The 22,905-nt window shown below is 37.6% G+C and overlaps 1 long non-coding RNA gene across 1 annotated transcript; it reads right to left on the reverse strand.

The window, feature by feature from the left end:
• Positions 1-18,529: 18,529 nt before the first annotated feature.
• On the reverse strand, positions 18,530-22,869 carry LOC139184147 (uncharacterized). The gene is made up of 3 exons (XR_011567660.1): positions 22,754-22,869; positions 22,077-22,196; positions 18,530-19,658 (listed from the first exon to the last, which is right to left on the reverse strand). It is a non-coding gene; the product is annotated as an uncharacterized lncRNA (long non-coding RNA).
• Between the last annotated feature and the right edge of the window lie 36 nt (positions 22,870-22,905).

Consider the following 22,905-nt stretch of genomic DNA (forward strand, 5'->3'; position numbering starts at 1 on the left):
TCTTTGTTGATAAGTCCTTGTCAAGAGTCATAAAATGTTAATAGGCCTTCTGGCCAGAAGATGATGTAAATCACCTAAACCATTTGTATACGATAAATTTGCAGGAAAGAAACCCTGGTTTTTGATAAGGGTCAAAGACTGCTGACTTTGCATCCCCTATTACCCTCTATGTGTAACTTAGAGTATATAAACCCCTGTTAAAAATAAGGCTACGGGCCTTGCTCACCAACGCTTGTTCTCCCCATGTCATTCTTCCCTTTAACTTCCGGCTGAAGTCTCCATCTGGAGCGCGGATATCCTCTGCGACCATTTATTTGCCTGGGCTTCTAAGACCCACTTGAGAAGGTGTCTAAGGTGGGGCACCTTCCGCTATTCGAGAGGGCGCCTGCCGTATCCGTGGTCAGAGCTAACCTGGTGTCACGGGTTATATTGATTTTCCGTGTAAACCAAGCTACTCAGCCTCTTTTCTCCACTGAATTTTCCTACTGAGCTATCCTCATTCTATTACTCTTTATATCTCTAATTACCATTTGAATAGGTCGCCGATGCAGTCTCCCCTTCGAATACCCTGGATCAGCCGGGGCTGGACCTCAGCACATATATAAAATATAATAGCTAGGACATGGAAGCAACCTAGATGTCCACCGGCAGATGAATGTATAAGAAAGCTGTGGTACATATACACAATGGAATATTACTCACAATAATATTTTTAATATTATTATTAAAAATAATGCATTTGAATCAATTCCAATGAGGTGGATGAAACTGGAACCTATTATACAGAGTGAAGTAAGTCAGAAAGAAAAACACCAATACAGTATACTAATGCATATATATGGAATTTAGAAAGATGGTAATAATGACCCTATATGCGAGACAGCAAAAGAGACACAGATGTAAAGAAAAGACTTTTGGACTCTGTGGGAGAAGGCGAGGGTGGGATAATTCTAGAGAATAGCATTGAAACATGTATATTACCATATGTGAAATAGATCGCCAGCCCAGGTTTGATGCATGAAACAAGGTGCTCAGGACCGATGCACTGGGATGACCCTGAGGGAGGGATGGGAGGGAGGTTGGAGGGGGTTTCAGGATGGGGAACACATGTATACCCATGGCTGATTCATATCAATGTATGGCAAAAACCACTACAATATTGTAAAGTAATTAGCGTCCAATTAAAATAAATTAATTAATTAAAAAAAGAAAGAATAGTGAGGGAAGATTATTATAAATATCGAAATATACTGTAAAGTTAAATCATTCAAACAGAGTACTACTGCACATGGTACTTGAGGAAAACGGTAAATAAAAACCAATGGGTCAAACTAGAGAAGCCGTGTACATATGAAATTACACATACAATAAAACTGGCATTGTCAAATACATATTGGCACTTGCCAAGGGCATTTGCCATCTGGCTCTATTGGAATTGAATTCTGCGCTGCTGCAGCTGCTGCCCTTCACCACACCCTGAAGGGAGTTCAGTGTGGAAAATGAGGCACTTTGTACTCCAGGGAAACTCGTGGAATGGTCTTTAGATAGATATTTTCAAGAACTTATTTCATGATCCCAATCCTTGTATCTCCTCATATCTAGAAAAGCACTAAATCCTTTCATGGTGACATCAGCTTCTCAAGACTAACAGAAAACATTTTGCAAAATGAGTGCTTGATTGCATTGAACTCCCCTTCACCAAAACCACATATATGACCTTCCCCCACCACCACCTCTTTGATTCCCTGGTGGCTCAGCCAGTAAAGAATCCACCTGCAATGCAGGAGACCCTGGTTCAATTCTTGGGTCGGGAAGATCTGCAGGAGAAGGGATAGGCTACCCACTCCAGTATTCTTGGGCTTCCCTAGTGGCTCAGCAGGTAAAGAACCTGCTTGCAATGCAGGAGGCCTGTGTTCAATTCCTGGGTTGGGAAGATCCCCTGGAGAAGGAACGGCTACTAACTCCAGTATTCTGGGCCTGGAGAATTCCATGGACTGCATAGTCTATGGGGTCTCAAAGAGTCGGACACGAATGAGCGACTTCCATGTTCACTACCTCTTTGGAACAGTTTCTCAGAGCTATCGGAGGTGCTGTCTCCAGGGCTGCAATCCTCATTTTGCCCCAAATAAAACAACTTGCAGCCCTCACATTGTGAATCTTTTTTAGCCAACAGCACCTTAAAGCAGTGGAGAAGAATTAGCTATTTTTAAAATGGCATTAGAATAATTTGAGAATATTTAGGGAATAAAGGATCAGCTTATATGACATATACAAAAGCCATTATCAGATGAAAAATAAAATGCAAAAAACAAAAGTATAAAAAGATTAGAATAACCAGAAGAGATTACTTTCAAAATGATGATTTGAGGAAGGTATTCTAGAGGAAAAAATCAGGAAAATATTTTCAAACTTTAACCAGCTCAAAATTTAGAATCCTCATATTGTTGGGGGTAAATGTCTTAAAAATTAAAAGTCTCAAAGAAAATACTAATATCAGTGGGCTATAAGTTTCTAGAAATCTATAAAAATTAAATTCCATAAATGGATGGAAATCATATACAATATGAGCATCCAAGGTATCTATAAATATACATTTGTTCTCAATAGCAATCAAATCATATAGATTATGAATTTTGTCACCTTGAAGTCAACATTCATGCATATTCATTATTTCAAACGATGTGTTAAAAGAAGTTATTTCTTTTAGAAGTTTCAGAAGTGAAAGTTTTATATACTTATTCAAAAGTCTTAACTCTCTACTTTTGCAAAAATGCAATCATCTTTGAAAAAAAAGATTAGACAACCTTAAAACTCAATTAAATCACAATACCTTTACATAATTTTAAACCTCTAAAGATATAGCTAAATTTCTCATGTTTAAAAACACAAGAAACAAAATGAATTAACTTATTCACAGTTTTTAAATTACTAAAAGTTAAAAATGTTGATATACAGATTGTCAGCATAAGTATGAAACCTGTGTGTCCTTGCCCCTTAATTCTGCATACTTTCAAGCAAGCTCAGTCTTCATCTGTTTCTGAATACTTATAAATTCTGATATATATATATTATCATATGTGAAATGAATTGCCAGTCCAGGTTCGATGCATGATACAGGATGCTCGGGGCTGGTGCACTGGGATGACCCAGAGGGATGGAATGGGGAGGGAGGTGGGAGGGGGGGTTCAGGATGGGGAACACATGTACACCCGTAGTGGATTCGTGTCAACGTATGGCAAAACCAATACAATATTGTAAAGTAATTAGCCTCTAATTAAAATAAATAAATTTATATTAAAAAATAAAAAATAAATTCTGATATCATGATTTAACAAAGTTGCACCTATTAAACACTGTGGATATCTATCAAACTAATTCTCCAGAACTCAGTTGAATATAAAGAGGCAATCTGGAGGATTCTAGGGCTTGTAAAAGAGTTGGACATGACTTAGCAACTAAATGACAACAACACAACAACTAGTAGTGAATGTTTAGGAAATTTTGAAATTATTTTTGAAATTTTGTCATGGCCCATAGGCCAATTAGCTCAGTGAATGTAGTTGCAAATATACATATATCCTCACATATATTTTACATGTGTGTGTATGTATGTGTGTGTGTATACCTGTATACACATAAGGTTGTCAACTTAGATTTTTCTTTTAGAAAATGAGAAGTACTAATGATGTCATCTAGTTGCTGGGGACACAACAAAGATTAAGGCATCCACTGACTGATCTGCTCTCAGCTTTTCCTTTCCTTTGCCTGTGTCACATGCCTCGTGTGGTAAAAGAAAGGGCAAAGCAGCCGTGCTGAGATGGTAGACATTTATCTCATGTAGAAATCATTTTCTCTGAGTGGCATGATGGAAGAGGACTTCTATTTTGTTTCAGAATGAGCCTTTCAAAGGAACACATCCTGAACCCAGTTAAATACAAAAATTTATATGTGCAATCATGACTACAGTCCTTAATAAAAGAAGGGGGAAGTTCAACTGTTAAGTCTCATAAATAGATACATTTGATGTCATTTGAATGAAGAAGCATCACAGAATGTTTAAAATATTGACACTGGAGATGGAGTGAATGACTTCATTCCTACCAACTGTGGTCACATTTCTTAACTCTCTACAAATATCCATCATCTGTAAACTTGGGGAAAATTTACCCTTAAGTATAGAGAATGAAATCTTAATTATAGAAAATTAAATAAGCATATATGTTCAACCTTAGAGAATTAATAAGTATATATATTAAACTTAATTCACAATATAGTACTCAAACCAAAGCCTGCTACATAATAAGTGCTCATTGCTGTTTTATTCATAAAAATATGTAGATTTGCCCATTTATGACATTTTAAATCTCTTAACCCTTGTGAGGGCTCTAACTGTTCCAGATCCAATCACCTACTACATATCTGGAAACTGACGAGAGTAAAACATTAGTAGAAAAATATGAAGTATATTTTATGAAGTATAATATATGAAGTATATATTATGAAGTAAAAATATGAAGCATATTATTTCTATTTGTGTTTGTTATTAACATTTCAAGTATATCCTGAAGTAATTAAAGTTTCATCTTAAAAGAGAAACTGAATTTATATAATTTGATATCTAGTTGATATCTAAGATTGAATATCATATATCTACAATTTAATTTTTACTAATATAATGGTACTGCATTTTTTTCCATTTGGGGGCTTATAGAAAGGATATCTTTCTTCATCTATGAATTTTAATAGATATTTACATCAAAGAGCTCCTCAGAAATACTGCCTATTGGGAAACAAATTTGAAAGATTGTAAAATTAATCCAGTAGGTTCCCTATATCTCTTCTCTCTTCATATGCAATTTGCACACCAAAAATGATTATTAAATTCCACATAAATGTCAAACATTTAATATAGCTGTAATTGTAATCCTGATTAAGTATCTCACATGATGCACAGTTTGTAATGTTCAAACATATATAAACATACATATGCAATATGCAGTATAACATAAAAGAATAAGAGAAGTCAAAAAATATGCAACAATTCTAGATCCAGATGAGATGGAGTAAGCACACTGCTCCCTGTGCTTAACACAGCTATAAAGCCTGGGTTGGCAAGAGATCTGCTATTTAAGGACTCCAAAAATTTAATAGTAAGTTGCAGATTAAGTGAAGACCCCAAGAGCTTTCATTTATGCATGTTTTTATCTCCTGATACTTACTGTATTAGAAATTAAAACTAAGAAATTGTTAAAACACAAGTTATATTCCATCAGAACTATGGAATATAGCTAATATTCCATAGCTATCAGATTAGTTATGTCATCACCACATATCACAAGCTTCTGGAAATGCTCACTGTGATTTCATATAAAAAAAGAGTAAAAAGTGCAGGTAACATCTTAATGATACAGGAAACTATATCCACCACACTTTGAGAACTGCTGTCTTGCATGTGATGGATAAAGAATACATATTATTTTGATACATACATGCAATATTCACCTTGTGAAACAAAGATTCACACATATTTTAAACACTAGTTTCATACTAAAAATTTAAAAAGAATACTCTATGTAAAAGCTAAAATTTTTTTTTTTTTAAATGACATTTCTAAGTAATACAGACACATGTCATTTGATATCTTTCCCCAGTTCTGGTTCCAAGCATTCCTTTCTAAGGCTTTCCATTTACAGAGGATCATGGTAAAGTTAAGGAAGATATCAAACCCTTTTACAATTGCGATTACATTGCCATTGAGAAAGAACTCACTTTAATCAGTTCAGTTGTTTATATATAAAAAATTCTACATCAGGTTCCCCTAATTTAGGGACCAAATTCAATACTAACAAGGCCATGTCTGGGATGGTAGAGATGACTAAAATCAGTGTTCAAATATCCTTGAACAGTCTCAAGTTTTCCAGAGTTCCAAAGAGAAAACTTGTCTGTTAAATTTCTTGTTATCCAATGACTATTCGGAAAAAGACAAATGGTTCAGCATTTATTGAGGAACATCTATGAGAAGATACCAGATATTATGTCTATTAAAAATTACAGACTTAAGATGATCTATCTAGAGTAATATTTTTGAAACCTGCTAGAAAGAATATTATGTAGATTACCTTTGATTTTTTTAAGGAAGCATTGATTTTTAATATTTTTTTAAAAATCAGTAAAAATCATTTTCTTCACTTGGCTTTAAAAATGTCAGGGGCTAGGAATTTTCAATAATCAAATAATACTTTTGATTTTTTTCAAAGAAAATTTAACTTCAGCAGAAGAGAAATTATACATGTATAACCATTTTAGAATTTTGAACAATATAAACAAATATAGCATACATGATAGAACATAAGTGGATTTGGAGAATATTAAAATATAAATGTTAATTTATGACTTTAAAAGATCTTAAGATATTTTAAGCATGGTCATGGACTTTGGCATTAAGGGAAGGTATAATCTCTTCAATAAATGATGCTAAAAAAATTGGATCTCCACATGTGAAAGGATGAAACTGGACCCTGATACTGTACACAAAAATCAATATAAAATGGACTAAAGAGTTGAACAAAAGATCTGTAATCAGAAAACTACTAGAAAAAAACAAGGGCAAGCTTCTTGAGGTTGGTCTTGGAATTCATTTCTTGGCTATGTCACCAAAAGTATAGGAAACAGCAGGAAAAATTAAAAAGCAGGACTTGTATCACACTAAAAACTTCTGCAAAGCAAAGAAGTAACAAAATGAAATGGCAACCTACAGAATGAGAGAAAATATTTGCAAAATATATATCTCATAATGGGTTAATATTAAAAAAATATTTTTAAATTATACAACTCAATTAAATAATAATCCAGTTTAAAAATGGGCACAGGAAATGAATAGCTATTTCTACAAAGAAAGCATACAATTAACAGGCATACAAAAAGATGCTCAGTGTTACTGCTGCTGCTGCTGCTGCTAAGTTGCTTCAGTCGTGTCCGACTCTGTGCGACCCCATAGATGGCAGCCCATCAGGCTCCATAGTCCCTGGGATTCTCCAGGCAAGAACACTGGAGTGGGTTGCCATTTCCTTCTCCAATGCATGAAAGTGAGAGTGAAGTCGCTCAGTCGTGTCCGACTCTAGCGACCCCATGGACTACAGCCTATCAGGCTCCTCCGTCCATGGGATTCTCCAGGCAAGAGTACTGGAGTGGGGTGCCATTACTAACATCAGGGAAATGCAATGAGTTATCTCACCTTACATCTGTTAGAATGGCTAATATGAAAAAGACAAAAGAGAACAAGTTTGGCAGGTTATGAAGAAAAGGGAACATTTGTACACTGTCAGCTGAAATGTAAATTAATGCAACCACTATGAAAAATATTATGAAGACACCTCAGAAAAATTCAAAATAGAAGTGTCATATGATCCAGCAATTCCACTTCTGGGTTTATACCAAAAGGAGTGAAATAAGGATCTCTAAAAGATATCCGCACCTCTATGTTCATTGCAGCATTACTCCCAATGGCCAAGAAATGGATGCAGCCTAAATGTTTCTTGATGATAGAGAAAATGTGGCATATAAACATATGGAATATTATTCACCTTTAAAAAAGAAGGAATTTTTGCCATTTGCAACAATATGGATGAACCTATAGGACATATGCTAAGTGAAATTAGCCAGACACAGGTGGATAAATACTAGGTGATATCACTTACATGAGAAATCTAAATAGTCAAACCAATAAATGCAGAGTAGGTGCTGGGGTAGGGGGGGAAATAGGGAGGTATTAGTCAAGCAGTACAAATTTCAGTTATGTAAGATGAATTAAGTCCTAGAGGTCTACTGTAAAATATAATGTCTACAGTACACAATACTATAGTATATATTTAAAAATTCACTGAAAGTAGTACTATATTAAGTTTTCCTATAAAATTAATAATGATAAATAAAGAGGGCAGTGAGATATTGTAGGCAATGAATATGTTTATGATATTGATTTTGGTGGTTCTTTCACAAGTGTATGGTTGTGTGCTAAGCTGCATCAGTCGTGTCCTACTCTTTTGTGACCCCAAGAACTTCAGCTGCTAGGCTCCTCTGCCCCTGGGATTCTCTAGGCAAGAACACTGGACAGGGTTGCCATGCCCTCCTCCAGGGGATTTAGGTGAGATATTTCAGGTAATGAATATGTTTATGATATTGATTTTGGTGGTCCTTTCACAAAGGTATACTTATGTATTAACTTAAACACTTGGATACATTAATTATGTACAGTTTTTTATATGTCAATTATACCTCAATAAAGAAACTTAAAAAACATATTTTAACTGCCTAATTTTGTTTCTAATCAAACAGGTAAGTTATTGGTTCACTGTCATACAGGAGGACTAAATGATATGTACTCACTAATCTGATAATAATTCCAGAGGACAGGAAAAATCAAAACTGGTAGTATGACCATAGCCCTGTTTTGCCAGGTAAGTAGTAGAAATAGGGAAGAAAGGAATCAAAGTCCAAACATATTACATATCTTACCTTGGTTATCTTTGTTACCCTCAGTGAAGAGAGTCATGTCACTATTGGCATTGTTTTTGCAATTTGATAGTAATATTAATAGTTTGCACAAAGTCAAATGCAGACATCCCCAAAATATTTTCAGTTCAGTTCATTGCTCAGTCATGTCTGACTCTTTGTGACCCTATGAATTGCAGCATGCCAGGCCTCCCTGTCCATGAGCAACTCCTGGAGTTCACCCAAACTCATTTCCATCGAGTCAGTGATGCCATTCAGCCATCTCTTCCTCTGTCATCCCCTTCTCCTCCTGCCTCCAATCCCTCCCAGCATCAGAGTCTTTTTCAATGAGTCAACTCTTCGCATGAGGTGGCCAAAGGACTGGAGTTTCAGCTTTAGCATCATTCCTTCCAAAGAAATCCTAGGGCTGACCTCCTTCAGAATGGACTGGTTGGATCTCCTTGCAGTCCAAGGGACTCTCAAGAGTCTTCTCCAACACCACAGTTCAAAAGCATCAATTCTTCGGCGCTCAGCCTTCTTCACAGTTCAACTCTCACATCCATACATGACCACTGGAAAAACCATAGCCTTGACTAGAGGGACCTTTGTTGGCAAAGTATTGTCTCTGTTTCTGAATATGCTATCTAGGTTGGTCATAACTTTCCTTCCAAGGAGTCAGCATCTTTTAATTTCATGGCTGCAGTCACTATGTGCTTTGATTTTGGAACCCCCAAAAATAAAGTCTGACATTGTTTCCACTGTTTCCACATCTATTTCCTATGAAGTGATGGGACCAGGTGCCATGATCTTAGTTTTCTGAATATTGAGCTTTAAGCCAACTTTTTCATTCTCCTTTTTCACTTTCATCAAGAGGCCCTCTAGCTCCTCTTCACTTTCAGCCATAAGGGTGGTGTCATCTGCATATCTGAGGTTATTGATATTTCTCCTGGCAATCTTGATTCCAGCTTGTGCTTCTTCCAGCCCAGCGTTTCTCATGATGTACTCTGCATATGAGTTAAATAAGCAGGGTGACAATATACAGCCTTGACGTACTCCTTTTCCTATTTGGAATCAGTCTGTTGTTCCTTGTCCAGTTCCAACTGTTGCTTCCTGATCTGCATATAGGTTTCTCAAAAGGCAGATCAGGTGGTCTGGTATTCCCATGTCTTTCAGTTTATTTTCCACAGTTTATTGTGATCCACACAGTCAAAGGCTTTGGCATAGTCAATAAAGCAGAAATAGATGTTTTTCTGGAACTCTCTTGCTTTATCGATGTCCAGCAGATGTTAGCAATTTGATCTCTGGTTCCTCTGCCTTTTCTAAACCCAGCTTGAACATCTGGAAGTTCATGGTTCATGTATTGCTGAAGCCTGGCTTGGAGAATTTTGAGCATTACTTTACTATTTAGCTGGTTTCAAACACTTTGAACATGAACAGGGACCAATCTAGCTTGAGGCTGTTCAGTGAGAAAATCATTCTTGGAGAAACTGAATAGTCAAAGGGAAAAAAGAAAAAACTCTAGATTTTTGGGGTATCTGCAAAAAAAAGTTCAGTTACAACGCATTAACCCTATAGTGAGACACACAGATCAACAAAGCCTGTTGCTGAAATCTGCTACTTCACTGCATCTTAAATATATAAAAATAGGCTATCTAAGAATCACCAGATACCTAGGGGAGGTCTCAGACAACAGAGACAAAAACAAGAGAAAAGCAAAACATGGAAAAAATAGATGATAAAATGGAAAAAATAAAGTGGAAAAGATAGTTGATAAAATATTGGGAAAAAATAAAAACCCATAATTAATATCCTCCGAGACATAAAAACTATTTATAAAACATGAATATAAAACTGTAAGAAAAAGTATTTGGGGTGGTGGGCAGGAGTTGAAGACATAAATAGCAAAAATTTTAAATCAAATTTAGGTATGAAAGAGAAATTGAGGAAAATCTCTTGAAAATTAAAAAAAAAAAAATACCAAGAGGGGAAATAAGGAACAAAAGGTATGAGAGGCTAGAGGGGAAGGAAGTGGGAGAGAATTGAAATAAAGGGAAAGGTGAATTTTGAATACTCTATTAAGAAGGAATAAAGGTTTACTTTGGCTATTGTCAAAAGTTCAGAAATAAAATAAGTAAAACCAGTTCATCACCAAAGTAGTAAAAGTTTTCTGTGCACACACTGGAAAGACAGTTTGAGAACTGGACACACTCAAATACTGAATGAGGCTCTGGGTAAATGATTAAAGACAATGACTATTTTTTATTCACAGTGATTGGTTACAATCTTATAATTTTCTTAAGGAATAGAGAATAGGTTAGTGGCTACCTCATATCAATTTTGGGAAACACACTATGTTGTCCTTATGATATCAAGACACATAAACAAGAAATTTAATGACCTAGACAACCATGATGATGTGGTCACTCATCTAGAGCCAGACATCCTGGAGTATGAAGTTAGGTGGGCCTTAGGAAGCATTACTACCAACAAAGCTAGTGGAGGAGACAGAATTCCAGCTGAGTTATTTATAATCTTAAATGATGATTCTGTTAAAGTGCTGCACTCAATGTATCAGCAAATTTGGGAAACTCAGAAGTGGCCACAGGACTGGAAAAGGTCAGTGTTCATTCCAATCCCAGAGAAGGGCAATGCCAAAGAATGTTCAAACTACTGCACAATTGTGCTCATTTCATATGCTAGCAAAGTTATGCTCAAAATCCTTCAAGTTAGGCTTCAGCAGTACATGAACCTAGAACTTGCAGGTGTACAAGCTGGGCTTCAGAGAGGTAGAGAAATCAGAGATCAAATTGCCAACATTTGTTGGATCATGGAGAAAGCAAGGCAATTCCAGAAAAAAAATCTACTTCTGCTTCATTGACTATGCAAAAGCCTTTGACTGTGTGTTTCAAAACTAACTGGAAAATTCTTAAAGAGATGGGAATACCAGGCCACCTCACCTGACTCCTAAGAAACCTCTATGCGGCTCAAAAAAGCAACAGACCCAGACACAGAACAACTAAGTGGTTCAAATTGGGAAACGAGTACGACAAGGCGGTATGTTGTCACCCTGCTTTTAACTCATATGCAGAGTACATCTGGGCTTCCCTGGTGGCTCAGTGATAAAGAATTCATCTGCAGTGTAGGAGATGCAAGAGATGGCAGTTTGATCTTTGGGTGGGAAATATCCCCTGGAAGAGGAGATGGCAATGCACTCCAGTATTTTTGCCTGGGAAATCCCATGAACAGAGGCGCCTGGTGGGCTACAGAACCATGGGGTGGCAAAGAGTCAAACAAGACTTAGCAAGTAAACAACAGCAACAAAGCAAGAAATGACCCGGGCCAAGTTAATATCATGAAACAAGCTAAATTAAGCATTGTAAAACTAAACTGACTTTGTCTGCTCTGGAATTTTCAAGGCTGCTTTTCCATTTGTGTTTAACACCATTGAAAAGAGCGTTATACGTGCAGCCAATGTTGGACTCACTAAACACCAAGGCCTCTATAGTCTAGAGGAAACTAACTTAGGAGGTTATTATATATTTTCTAAGAATGGAGGAAGAATAAAGGGAAAGGGAAAACTGAAGCATGCCTACTGAATCTCTATGTTCAGTTTCACAGCTCATGAGTGCTAACCATCTCTTCTTTGCAATACTATTAGACAATTTTTTGAGAGAGTCCTGAAAGTATGATTTGCTAAGTTTGGTTCAGTTTTAATTACAAATGGAGATAATGCTCTTATTTTGAGAGACCACTCTGTATCCCAAATTAATCAACCCAACTCTATGGTTATTCCAGGCCTCAAAACTTCTCTAAAGAATGGATTGTGAATTTTCAAACTCTAATCCAAAACAGCTGGTGCTGGGAAAGATTGAAGGCAGGAGGAGAAGGGGATGACAGAGGATGAGCTGGTTGGATGGCATCACCGACTCGACGGACATGAGTTTGAGTAAGCTCTGGGAATTGGTGATGGACAGGGAAGCCTGGTGTGCTGCAGTCTATGGTCGCAAAGAGTTGGACACAACTGAGTGATTGAACTGAACTGAACTGAATTCAAAACAGGTCTCTCCATAATATACCATATTGAAACATCTTGATATATTTGAAGCTAAAGCAGACCTGTATATTTAAAAATTTTTTATGAGTCCAAGCTTCCATTCTCAATTGCTTCAGTAGTGTCCAACTCTTTGAAACCCTATGGACTGTAGTCCACAAGACTCCTCTGTCCGTGGGATTCTCCAGGCAAGAATACTGGAATGGGTAGGGTAGCCCCAGGATACCACCAAATAAACAAGCAGCTTTGTTTCAAATCTCAAAGCTTATTTTTTTTTATAGGCACAAAAGATGATAAAGTTTAATTTGATTGATCTCTGACAATTTGGTCTCTCAATGAGGGAGTTAACCTTGCAGAACTGCTGGGAGGGTGCTATGGGGTGGGAGGTGATCAAGAATGGTTCACAAGATAAACTAGCTATGGCTACTAAATTTGGACCCCATTATGATAACCAACAGAGAAGGCAATGGCACCCGACTCCAGTACTCTTGCCTGGAAAATCCCATGGGCAGAGGAGCCTGGAAGGCCGCAGTCCACGGGATCGCGAAGAGTCAGACATAACCAAGCGACTTCACTTTCACTTTTCACTTTCATGCATTGGAGAAGGAAATGGTAACCCACTCCAGTGTTCTTGCCTGGAGAGTCCCAGGGACCGGGGAGCCTGGTGGGCTGCCGTCTATCGGGTCGAATGGAGTCAGACTTAGCAGCAGCAGCAGCATGATAACCAACCATGGCAGAGGAATAAGTGGTGCTTTCTCAACCAAGATTAATGAGAAAAGGAATAGGGCTGACCACCAAGATTATGATACCTCTCACTGCTGTTAGCATTAGATTACATTCAGGAATGACAATCAAAAGTGTAACTGGTATGGCATGAGGCCAATGTAATCAGAATAGATGCTGGGAATAGAAAGAATTCTAAAGATTTCTCCTCCAGTTGGCCCTAGTTGGCTGATTAAGCCCAAACACTTGTCTTGGCACTGCCATGAAAGTTATTAAGGTTACTAATTAGCTAAACTTAACATAGGGATATTTATAATCAAATAAAGCATAAACTGGGGCTTCCCTTGTGGCTCAGCTGGTAAAGAATCTGCCTGCAATGTGGGAGACCTGGGTTCAGTCCCTGGGTTGGGAAGATCCCCTGGAGAAGGGAAAGGCTATCCACTCCAGTGTTCTGGCCTAGAGAATTCCAGGGACTGTATAGTCCATGGGGTTGCAAAGAGTCGGACACGACTGAGTGACTTTCACTTTCCATCACACTTTCCAAAGTGTAAATACCTGAATATTCACAATCCATGTAGATTGGTCCCATTTTGTACAGGTATTTAGTGGCAAGGGCCAATAGTACTGATACATAATTCACTACATACCTAGGAGTCTAACACATCTAAAACATTCTAGACACTTATATGTTTGATATAGGACCCTTCACAGCATTTTACATAATAGAATACATAAAATATATCATGACACAATTATCATATGAAATATTATGCAACCCTCAAATAAATTTTTGAATGAAATAATTTCTATATGAAAGCAGGATACTAAATTATATAGGCTACTAAATTATGTCAATGATCTGAGTCTAATTTTATTAAAATTACAAATATACATGGACATACTAGAAAGAAATATGTTATAGTGTTCATTAATGTGTGGTAGGTTATTAGTAACTTTTACATATTTTATTTGTATTATCAAAATCCTAAGTATTATTATATTTTGCAATTTGATATTTTTTAGAAACACTGAACATTAATTTATACAGTTTGCTATTTATACATATGGCACTAATTCTATATGTTACTTTGCCAAATTGACCTTTTAGTACATTGGTTCCCTCATCTTCAAAAATCATTTGACTTAAAGGATCTAATATCTCTTTAAACACAAAAATTCTCAGAATATCTAAATATAGAAGTGTCAAGAAAGCCCTAGGTTTATAATGTATTGTCCTAGAATCACTGCTTGGACTTGGCACTTTGCTATTTTGAACTCTGAACATGATCATGTCTTAAGTCATAATAAATGATCTTATTTTTCATCCTATCATTACATGAGTTTTGAACACAGCTAAGAAAGTACAAACAAGAGCACAAACGGTTGGGCAGTTGCTCTCTTAATTTTTCTTTATATTATTTTAAGTAATATTCTCATATAAAAGTCCATATTGTCAAAGCTATGATTTTTCCAGTAGTCATGTAGGGATATGAGAGCTGGGCCATAAAGAAAACTAAGCACCAAATAATTGATGTTTTTTGAACTGTGGTGCTGGTGAAGACTCTTGAGAGTCCCTTTGATGTCAAGAAGATCAAAGCAGTCAATCCTAAAGGAAATCAACCCTGAATATTCATAGGAAGGACTGATGCCGATGCTGAAGCTCCAATACTTTGGCCACCTGATGCAAAGAGCTGATGAAACTTTTTTCTTCACCATTATCTTATTACAAACGAATATACTTGTGATCATGCTAATTCACTTCAGTTGTGTCTGACTCTGTGACCCCACCTCCCCCCCCCATTGACTTGACTCTGTAGCCCATCAAGCTCCTCTGTCCATGGATTTCCCAGGCAAGAATACTGGATTGCGTTGCCATTTCCTCCTCCAGGGGATCTTCCCGACCCAGGGGTAGAACCCACATCTCTTATGTCTCCTGGATTGGCAGGTGGGTTCTTTAGCACTAGTACCACTAGCTTCATCAAAATTCTGGTGCAAGAGTTCCCATGTGTTGAAGGGCAGGCTGGTAGAGTACGATCTTCCCAGAAGAATAAAGATCACACAAATAAGTGCAACTCCTGATCTGGTATGATTTTAAATGATACTACTTTGCAAATGAATTCAGTTCACCATCTGAGTTTGCAAATATGTTTCTTTGCATATTTCTTCAATACCAAGCAGTTTCTTCCTTGTACCACAAAACAAAACAAGCAAAAACAAAGCAACAGAACTAAGTGCACATCATTACTGGAAAGATTAATACTAAAGTTTTCTTTTTTAAAAAATGTACATAAAATGTTGAATTACCATGAATACTAAACTAATGAAAGTAGAGGTAACATCTAACAGAATCATAAGTAGCTGCCATATGTTATGTGTTCAATGTTGAATTCATTGGTGACTTGACTGCAGGTGATAACAAGCAAGCAGTAATGTGATCAGAGGAGAAAGCAAGCAAAGGGTGAACATGATGAAGTGTAATTAAGTAATTGAGATTTTTCTCTATTGACCTTATATGCTACCAATAATGAACTCAGATTAACATGTGACATTCTTACTATAATGATTCACTGAGAAGAGGAAGATATTATTGACCTTCTGTGGGGTTTTGTTTGTAATGAGTTACTTTATTATGTTTAAATTTGGGATTCATAAAGGGGTATAATACTCGAGCTCACCCTCTGACTCAGTAATAAAAAATTTGTTTTTCGTAAGCATGACACCTTATAACCTGAATATGAAGTTCCTCCATTAACAGGGCTTCAAATTGTTCTTAGAGTTTATTAAAGTGTCTCTTCTCTTGTTTTTGCTTGTGATACATCCAAAAAAGTTAATGTTTTCTATTAAAAATGTTAGTCTAATGAACTTGATTCCTTTTAGGGCTTTTCATTACATCTTCTTGGTTAGTAATCTTATAATTGCTTATGCTTACTTTTAAGTAAGCTTGATTAGCAGTCATTTTATTTACTTTTAAAAAAGTCCTAAAGTTGTCTATATTTCATTACTGCTACTGCTGCTAAGTCGCTTCAGTTGTGTCCAACTCTGTGCGACCCCATAGACGGCAGCCCACCAGGCTCCCCCTTCCCTGGGATTCTCCAGGCAAGAACACTGGAGTGGGTTGCCATTTCCTTCTCCAATGCATGAAAGTGAAAAGGGAAAGTGAAGTCGCTCAGTCGTGTCCGACTCTTAGCAACCCCATGGACTATAGCCCACCAGGCTCCTCCGTCCATGGGATTTTCCAGGCAAGAGTACTGGAGTGGGGTGCCATTGCCTTCTCCACTATATTTCATTACTTCCTTTTTATTCTGTAAACCACTGATATATGGTGTCCATTCCTAGCATTCCAATAAAATTGTCCTTGCTAAGATTGGTAATGGGCTTTGTACTTACTAGACCCTCTGGAAACTGTTAAAAATTTAACTGATAGCAAGAACAAATGTATATTAAAATGTCTCTTGTGCTCAGATTTCCTGGATTTTCTTTGAAACCTAATAATTATCTCTCTAGATAATTGTTTGATATTGGCTAAATAAGTAGAAATTTTATGCCCAAAATTTAACTCTTTGTTTTGTTGGTTTAGATTTGGGGTAAGTAAAATTGTGCAAAGTGAAGAATCAAAACAGATAAGCTCATCAGATGGTGACTGATAAAGCTGTAGCTACAAGTTTAAACCTCAGGAAAAGATTTAGCCCTGTGCCTCCTCCCAGGGCGACAGTAGCCAGTGATGCAGCAGCCTGGTCACTCCCTTCCTGCTCACTGAAACAGAGCTCTGGAGCACTCCTTCTCTCTCTTTCTTGTCTACTTGTTCCTTACCACTCCCCGCAAAAAAGAGAACTACTGTACCACAGGGCCCTGAAACTACATAGTGAAATACTACTTTATTTCCACTTAACTCATATCCACCAATAGGCTTCGGGTTGTGGTTAAGATCATGGGATATATTTTCTGTTTAGTGACTTCCTTTCCCTTCTAGGATAGGGAAGTAGAGGTCATAATAAATTAGACATGGTATTGAACTCGAAGGTCTGTGTGAGTACTCCTTTCCTTGTCATTAGATGCAAAAAATGACAGGATCTTATGACCTAAGGGCTAAGTGCAAGACTCTGCCCCACAAGCTCAATTTCTCACACCTCTTACAGCTATAACACCACTGATCACTTCCTCATTAAAAGTCTCTCCCTCCTTAGTTTTAGAAATATTACACTTCTGTTATACATGGTGCTCTTTGTCCTTTCCCACTTTCAGTCTCACCAGTGTTTAATGAGCTCATTAAACACTGGGGTCTCTTATTTCCATGCTTGACCCACTCCTCATGCTCCAAACTCAATACTGTAAGTCTGTTTCAATATATTCAACTTTTGTGCATATTTCAAGTTTTCTCAACAGGTATATAGGATCCACTGTCTCAGGTTTGATACCCCCAGGCATCTCACACTTGCCTAATCTAACTAGACTTTACTCCTAATCTCATTCTGTGATGTCTATATGTATGCACTGTCATCTATCCAGTTTTTCAAAATGAAGCCATTCTTAAAATAATCCCCTCCCTTTTTCCTCCCCCAAATCTGCTGTCACCAAGCAACATCTATATTTTTACTTTTTCCTGTCTCTGGAATGCATCTTCTCCTTTCCGAATTCACTAAACACGATCTCTCTCGTTATTTTTCAGGAAAGTATCTTTGTCACTAAAATGATCTCTTTTCTCTTCCTACTCTACAAATCACTCTGTCACAATTTAGTCCTTCTTAAAGCAAGAAGTGACTTAGTATGCATGCAAAGCAAGAGCTTAATAGTGTCTTTTTCATACTTAAAATTGTATCATACTTCAGTCTCCAAGATCAAACCCAATCTCTTCAGCACAGTGTATGACCTCTAACTTGTGGTTCCTGCCCAACTTTTCCAGAATTGATTAGTCTGAATGCTGATAGCTCCTGTAACAAATTGTAATGACTTTTCTCACTCCAACTTTCTTTCTCTTCCCCATAACTGACAAGGTGAAAATTTCTAATCCATGGGCAGCTTTCATTCACACAGTGTTTCAGGGCCACAAAACCTCTGTTTTGTAGTTCTGTCATCTCTTAGGGTCTCAGCATAAACCGATGGAAGAGAAACAGTATGGTGAAGGCTCACCTGCTGCTTAAGATTCTTAGCTTGGAAGTAATAACATTTGTTTCTTCTCAAACTCTGTTGGCTGAAATTCAGTCATATGGCCACATGTTAGTTGGCCAGTTCTCAGTAACAGTTCTATACCAAGGAAGAAAGAACACAAACTTTGGTGAACAGTTTACTTTCTCTGCGTTAACACAGACTGTCTCTTTCCATTCCATGTCTTGCTCCCTCACGCACTGCAGCCATACTTAACCCTCATAATCCTGAAATACACTATGTCTCTTGGCATATATTGCTGCCTTTTGCTCATGGCTATCTTCTACTCATCTTTAAAAAACATAGCTGAGAAATCTTTTTGTGTAGAAAACCATTACAGAACTCTTATTTTTGGATTAACAACCTCCTTATGTATTCTATATTTTTTTGTTGCAATAGGTTCTTGGAAAATCTTGATAGATGCAGTTATGTACATCATAATTTCAAAAATGTCCATTTCTCTTTTCAGTGGGACCTGAAAAAATATGAGTATTAAAAATGAAGCCTGACTCATTTAGACCATATTAAAAATTTATGAAAATATTTTTTGGTAAAGTCAAATTTATGATTTTATAAGTAGCTGTTATCATACATCTGGCAATATACAGTTTGTTAAACAGGAGCTTTTTGTTATTTTTAATCATATGTAAAAAACCTATAAAGATGGTATAAAAATCAATTCCTTAGTAACTCATTACTGAAGAGATACAAGTGAGGCCATATAATTGAGTTCTGCCCAAGGAAATGTAGACAGAAATATGTATATCAATTTCAAACCTGGCCCATAAAAACCCTTCATAGGCAACAACTTATCCTTTCTTATGCAGACTCAATGTCAAAGCCCAGAAAAATCTCAAAAACCATACATGAAATTTCCATGAGCCTGGGTCCTTGAGTGATGCTGTAAAACAGAGCCCCAAGTCCACCAATAGAGAACATTTCCATTTGGCTGTTGTGTCATGAAAAAACAAAACAAAACTATGTCATTGATATTTTGAGGTTGATAATACCATCAGCATTATCCAAAATTATGCCCAGAGTTAATGACTAAAGAATTCATATATGGTGACCTCTTGGAAAATTAAAAATCTTTGCTTACATTAATAACTCAAAATAGAAAATTTTGTCTAATGGTGAGCCTGAGGTACCCATATGTCAAGACCTCCTTATGCTGTTTCCCAGGAAATCTATTATACCAACTTCACCTTGGGGCTGCGGCACTCTCTTGGAGCTACTGGTTACAGCAGCTGGCCTAAACAGGAAAACAAAGAGCAAAAAAGAGGATTTTAGAATATGTTTAAGATTTTCAGTGGTACAATGCTAAGATTACTTTATATTAATGCTGTGCCATGCTAAGTTGCTTCAGTCACATCCAACTCTTTGTGACCCTATGGACTGCAGCCCACCAGGCTCCTCTGCCCATGGGATTCTTCAGGCAAGAATACTGGAGTGGGTTGCTATGTCCTCCTCCAGAGGATCTTCCTGACCCAGGGATTGAACCCATGTCTCTTAAGTCTCCTGCATTGGCAGATGGGTTCTTTACCACTAGCGCCATATGGGAAGCACACTTTTTATTAATAAATACTCTTAAACAGCTTAAACAGAAAGCAAGAATCATGAAGAGTTACAACCATGGTGTAAAATTATTAAGACATAAACCTCATCCAGGTAGAAGGGGACAGCAATATAGAAACTTGCTCATTTTGAGTAAGAAATCAGGTGAAAAACAAAAATAAATACTCTTGGTGAGTCCACAACCACAGGCCAGACTTCATAAAATAAAACATCTGGAACTATGTAAGTCAGGGTCAGTGCTACAACTCAAGGGGGTCATCAAGTTCTTGGGATCTTCCCACAAGTCCTATATGTTTGTGTATATATGTGTGTATATGTAAGTGTGTATTCTTTGGAGGGAATGATGAAAGCTGAAGCTCCAGTACTTTGGCCACCTCATGCGAAGAGTTGACTCATTGGAAAAGACTCTGATGCTGGGAGGGATTGGGGGCAGGAGGAAAAGGGGATGATAGAGGATGAGATGGCTGGATGACATCACTGACTCAATGGATGTGAGTTTGAGTGAACTCCGGGAGTTGGTGATGGACAGGGAGGCCTGGCATGCTGCGATTCATGGGGTCACAAAGAGTTGGATACGACTGAGCGACTGAACTGAACTGAACTGATACATGTATTTGTGTATGTATATACAGGCTTCCCTGGTAGCTCAGCTCAGTTCAGTCGCTTAGTCATATCCAACTCTGCGACCCCATGGACTGTAGCACGCCAGGCTTCCCTATCCTTCACCAACTCCTGGAGCTTGCTCAAACTCATGTCCATCGAGTCAGTGATACCATCCAACCATCTCATCCTCTGTTGTCCCCTTCCCTTCCTGCCTTCAATCTTTCCCAGCATCTGGGTCTTTTCCAATGAGTCAGTTCTTCGCATCAGGTGGCCAAAGTATTGGAGTTTCAGCACCAACATCAGTCCTTCCAATGAATATTCAGGACTAATTTCCTTTAGGATTGACTGGTTTGATCTCCCTGCAGTCCAAGGGACTCTCAAGAGTCTTCTCCAACACCACAGTTCAAAAGCATTGATTCTTCAGTTCTTGGCGTTCTTTATAGGCCAACTCTCACATCCATACATGACTACTGGAAAAACCATAGCTTAGTAGACGGAGCACATATATATATATATATATATGTATGTGTGTGTATATATACACAATTATATTTAAAATTAGGTAGGAATGCTTTTCTAGAAATCTTCAAGATTTTTCCTCAGCCAAATCTGAGAAATATGCCAACATGTGCAGCAATAACAGGCAAAGGAGACAGGCTGGTGTCACCATGATTGTCCACCAATCAAAATTCATACTTCAGACTAGGACCCTTGTTCCATGAATGCACTGCTCCCCAATATCTGACCGAAATAGGATATCTTAACCAAGTGGTTCTTAAAGCGAGGTCCATAGGATAACATTATCAACATCACATTTGAATTTATCAGAAAAGCACATTCCAGGCTCAATCCCAAACTACTGACTCAGAAAATTGAAAATAGTGCTTCACAAATTGAGTTTAAACAAGAATTTCAGGTGGTTCTGATGCACATTAAAGCTTGAGAACCACTACTTTACCCTATAAAAGCAGATGCTGAGTTTTGGGTAGGCAACTAATAGTTTATGCTATGCATAGACATTTTCTAATTAAAAGTACTTTTCTTTAGAGATCATAATAAAATGAAAGCAAATGTAGTTAAAACAAAACAAAAACCAAAGCTATTAAAAGTACAAGAACAACAAAAAAATGTTAATGTACAGAGGGGAATAAAATCTTAACATGTTTGAGAAAATAGGAAGAGGCAGATGTAACTATTTTGTAATAGGAAGTTATAGTGTGTAAAGAGGGGTTTAAGAAGAAAGAGATCCAACTTAGCACCACAGAATCTCAGAGAGACTGTCCTAGAGACTGAAGACTTCCTGATTTCAAACAAAAGGGGGAATAAAGTTGAAATTATAGATCAAAATGAGAAATTCTTGGAAATCCATATTCAAGAGGCTGAAGCACCAACCCTCATTCTCTATTGCCATGGAGAGAATGTGGCAATGGTATAAACCAACCGTAAGCAAGATGATGGAGACAGAAATGGCAACCCACTCCAGTATTCTTACCTAGATATTCCACGGACAGAGGAGCCTGGTGGGCTGCCGTCTATGGAGTAGCACAGAGTCGGACACGACTGAAGCGACTTAGCAGCAGCAACAGCAGCAAGCAGATGAGGGAGATTTCTTCTGTTAAAAGAAAACAGAACGTCTAGAGATTCAAGAACAATATTCATAGAAGAGGGGAGATTGAAAAATAACATTGTAATGCAACGTACTGGATCTCTACAGTTTTCCTATTCCTTCTGCAATAGATAATTAGCAATCAGAGAGCTAAAAGGCAAGGTACATCTCACTTCTTTTCTCCATATTCGGCTTTAATTGTTTAGAAGGTCATGTGTCACTTTGGTAAATGAAAGTGTGAATTGAAAAACAACAATGAATCTTTTATTTTAACAAATATTTTCTTGGTGTGCCTGTTTGCTAGTAGGAGCGCTGTAAACAGTAAACATTCTAAAAGGCCCTTCAAAGGAGTTAAACGCCATTTAGTGGAAAGAGAGACAGACAGGAGCAGAGAGAGCAGAGAACAAAACAGCAAAAGGCTTGTTTCAAGAGATAAAACCATCTCAACTCGTTGCCATGTGTACTCCTTACTGCTCTCAGCTTCCCGGCTGGAAAGCTACTGGACTCTAAGGGACAGAGGTCGGTCAAGGCAACCGTAAAGGAAACTCCGCGGAACTCCGCACCCAGAGTGCCCCCGGAGGCGGCCCCTCCCTGTTAATGACTTTGTAAGTTTCCAGCTGATTTCGATCTCTCAGTTCCTCGCGGACCTGAACCTCAAGACACAAGTATTTGGAGCCGCTCTAGGGGCAAGGAAAGCAGCCTACAGCCTCTCCTC

Source organism: Bos indicus, chromosome 1, assembly GCF_029378745.1.
Source record: "Bos indicus isolate NIAB-ARS_2022 breed Sahiwal x Tharparkar chromosome 1, NIAB-ARS_B.indTharparkar_mat_pri_1.0, whole genome shotgun sequence".
In the NCBI taxonomy this organism is placed as follows: Eukaryota; Metazoa; Chordata; class Mammalia; order Artiodactyla; family Bovidae; genus Bos; species Bos indicus.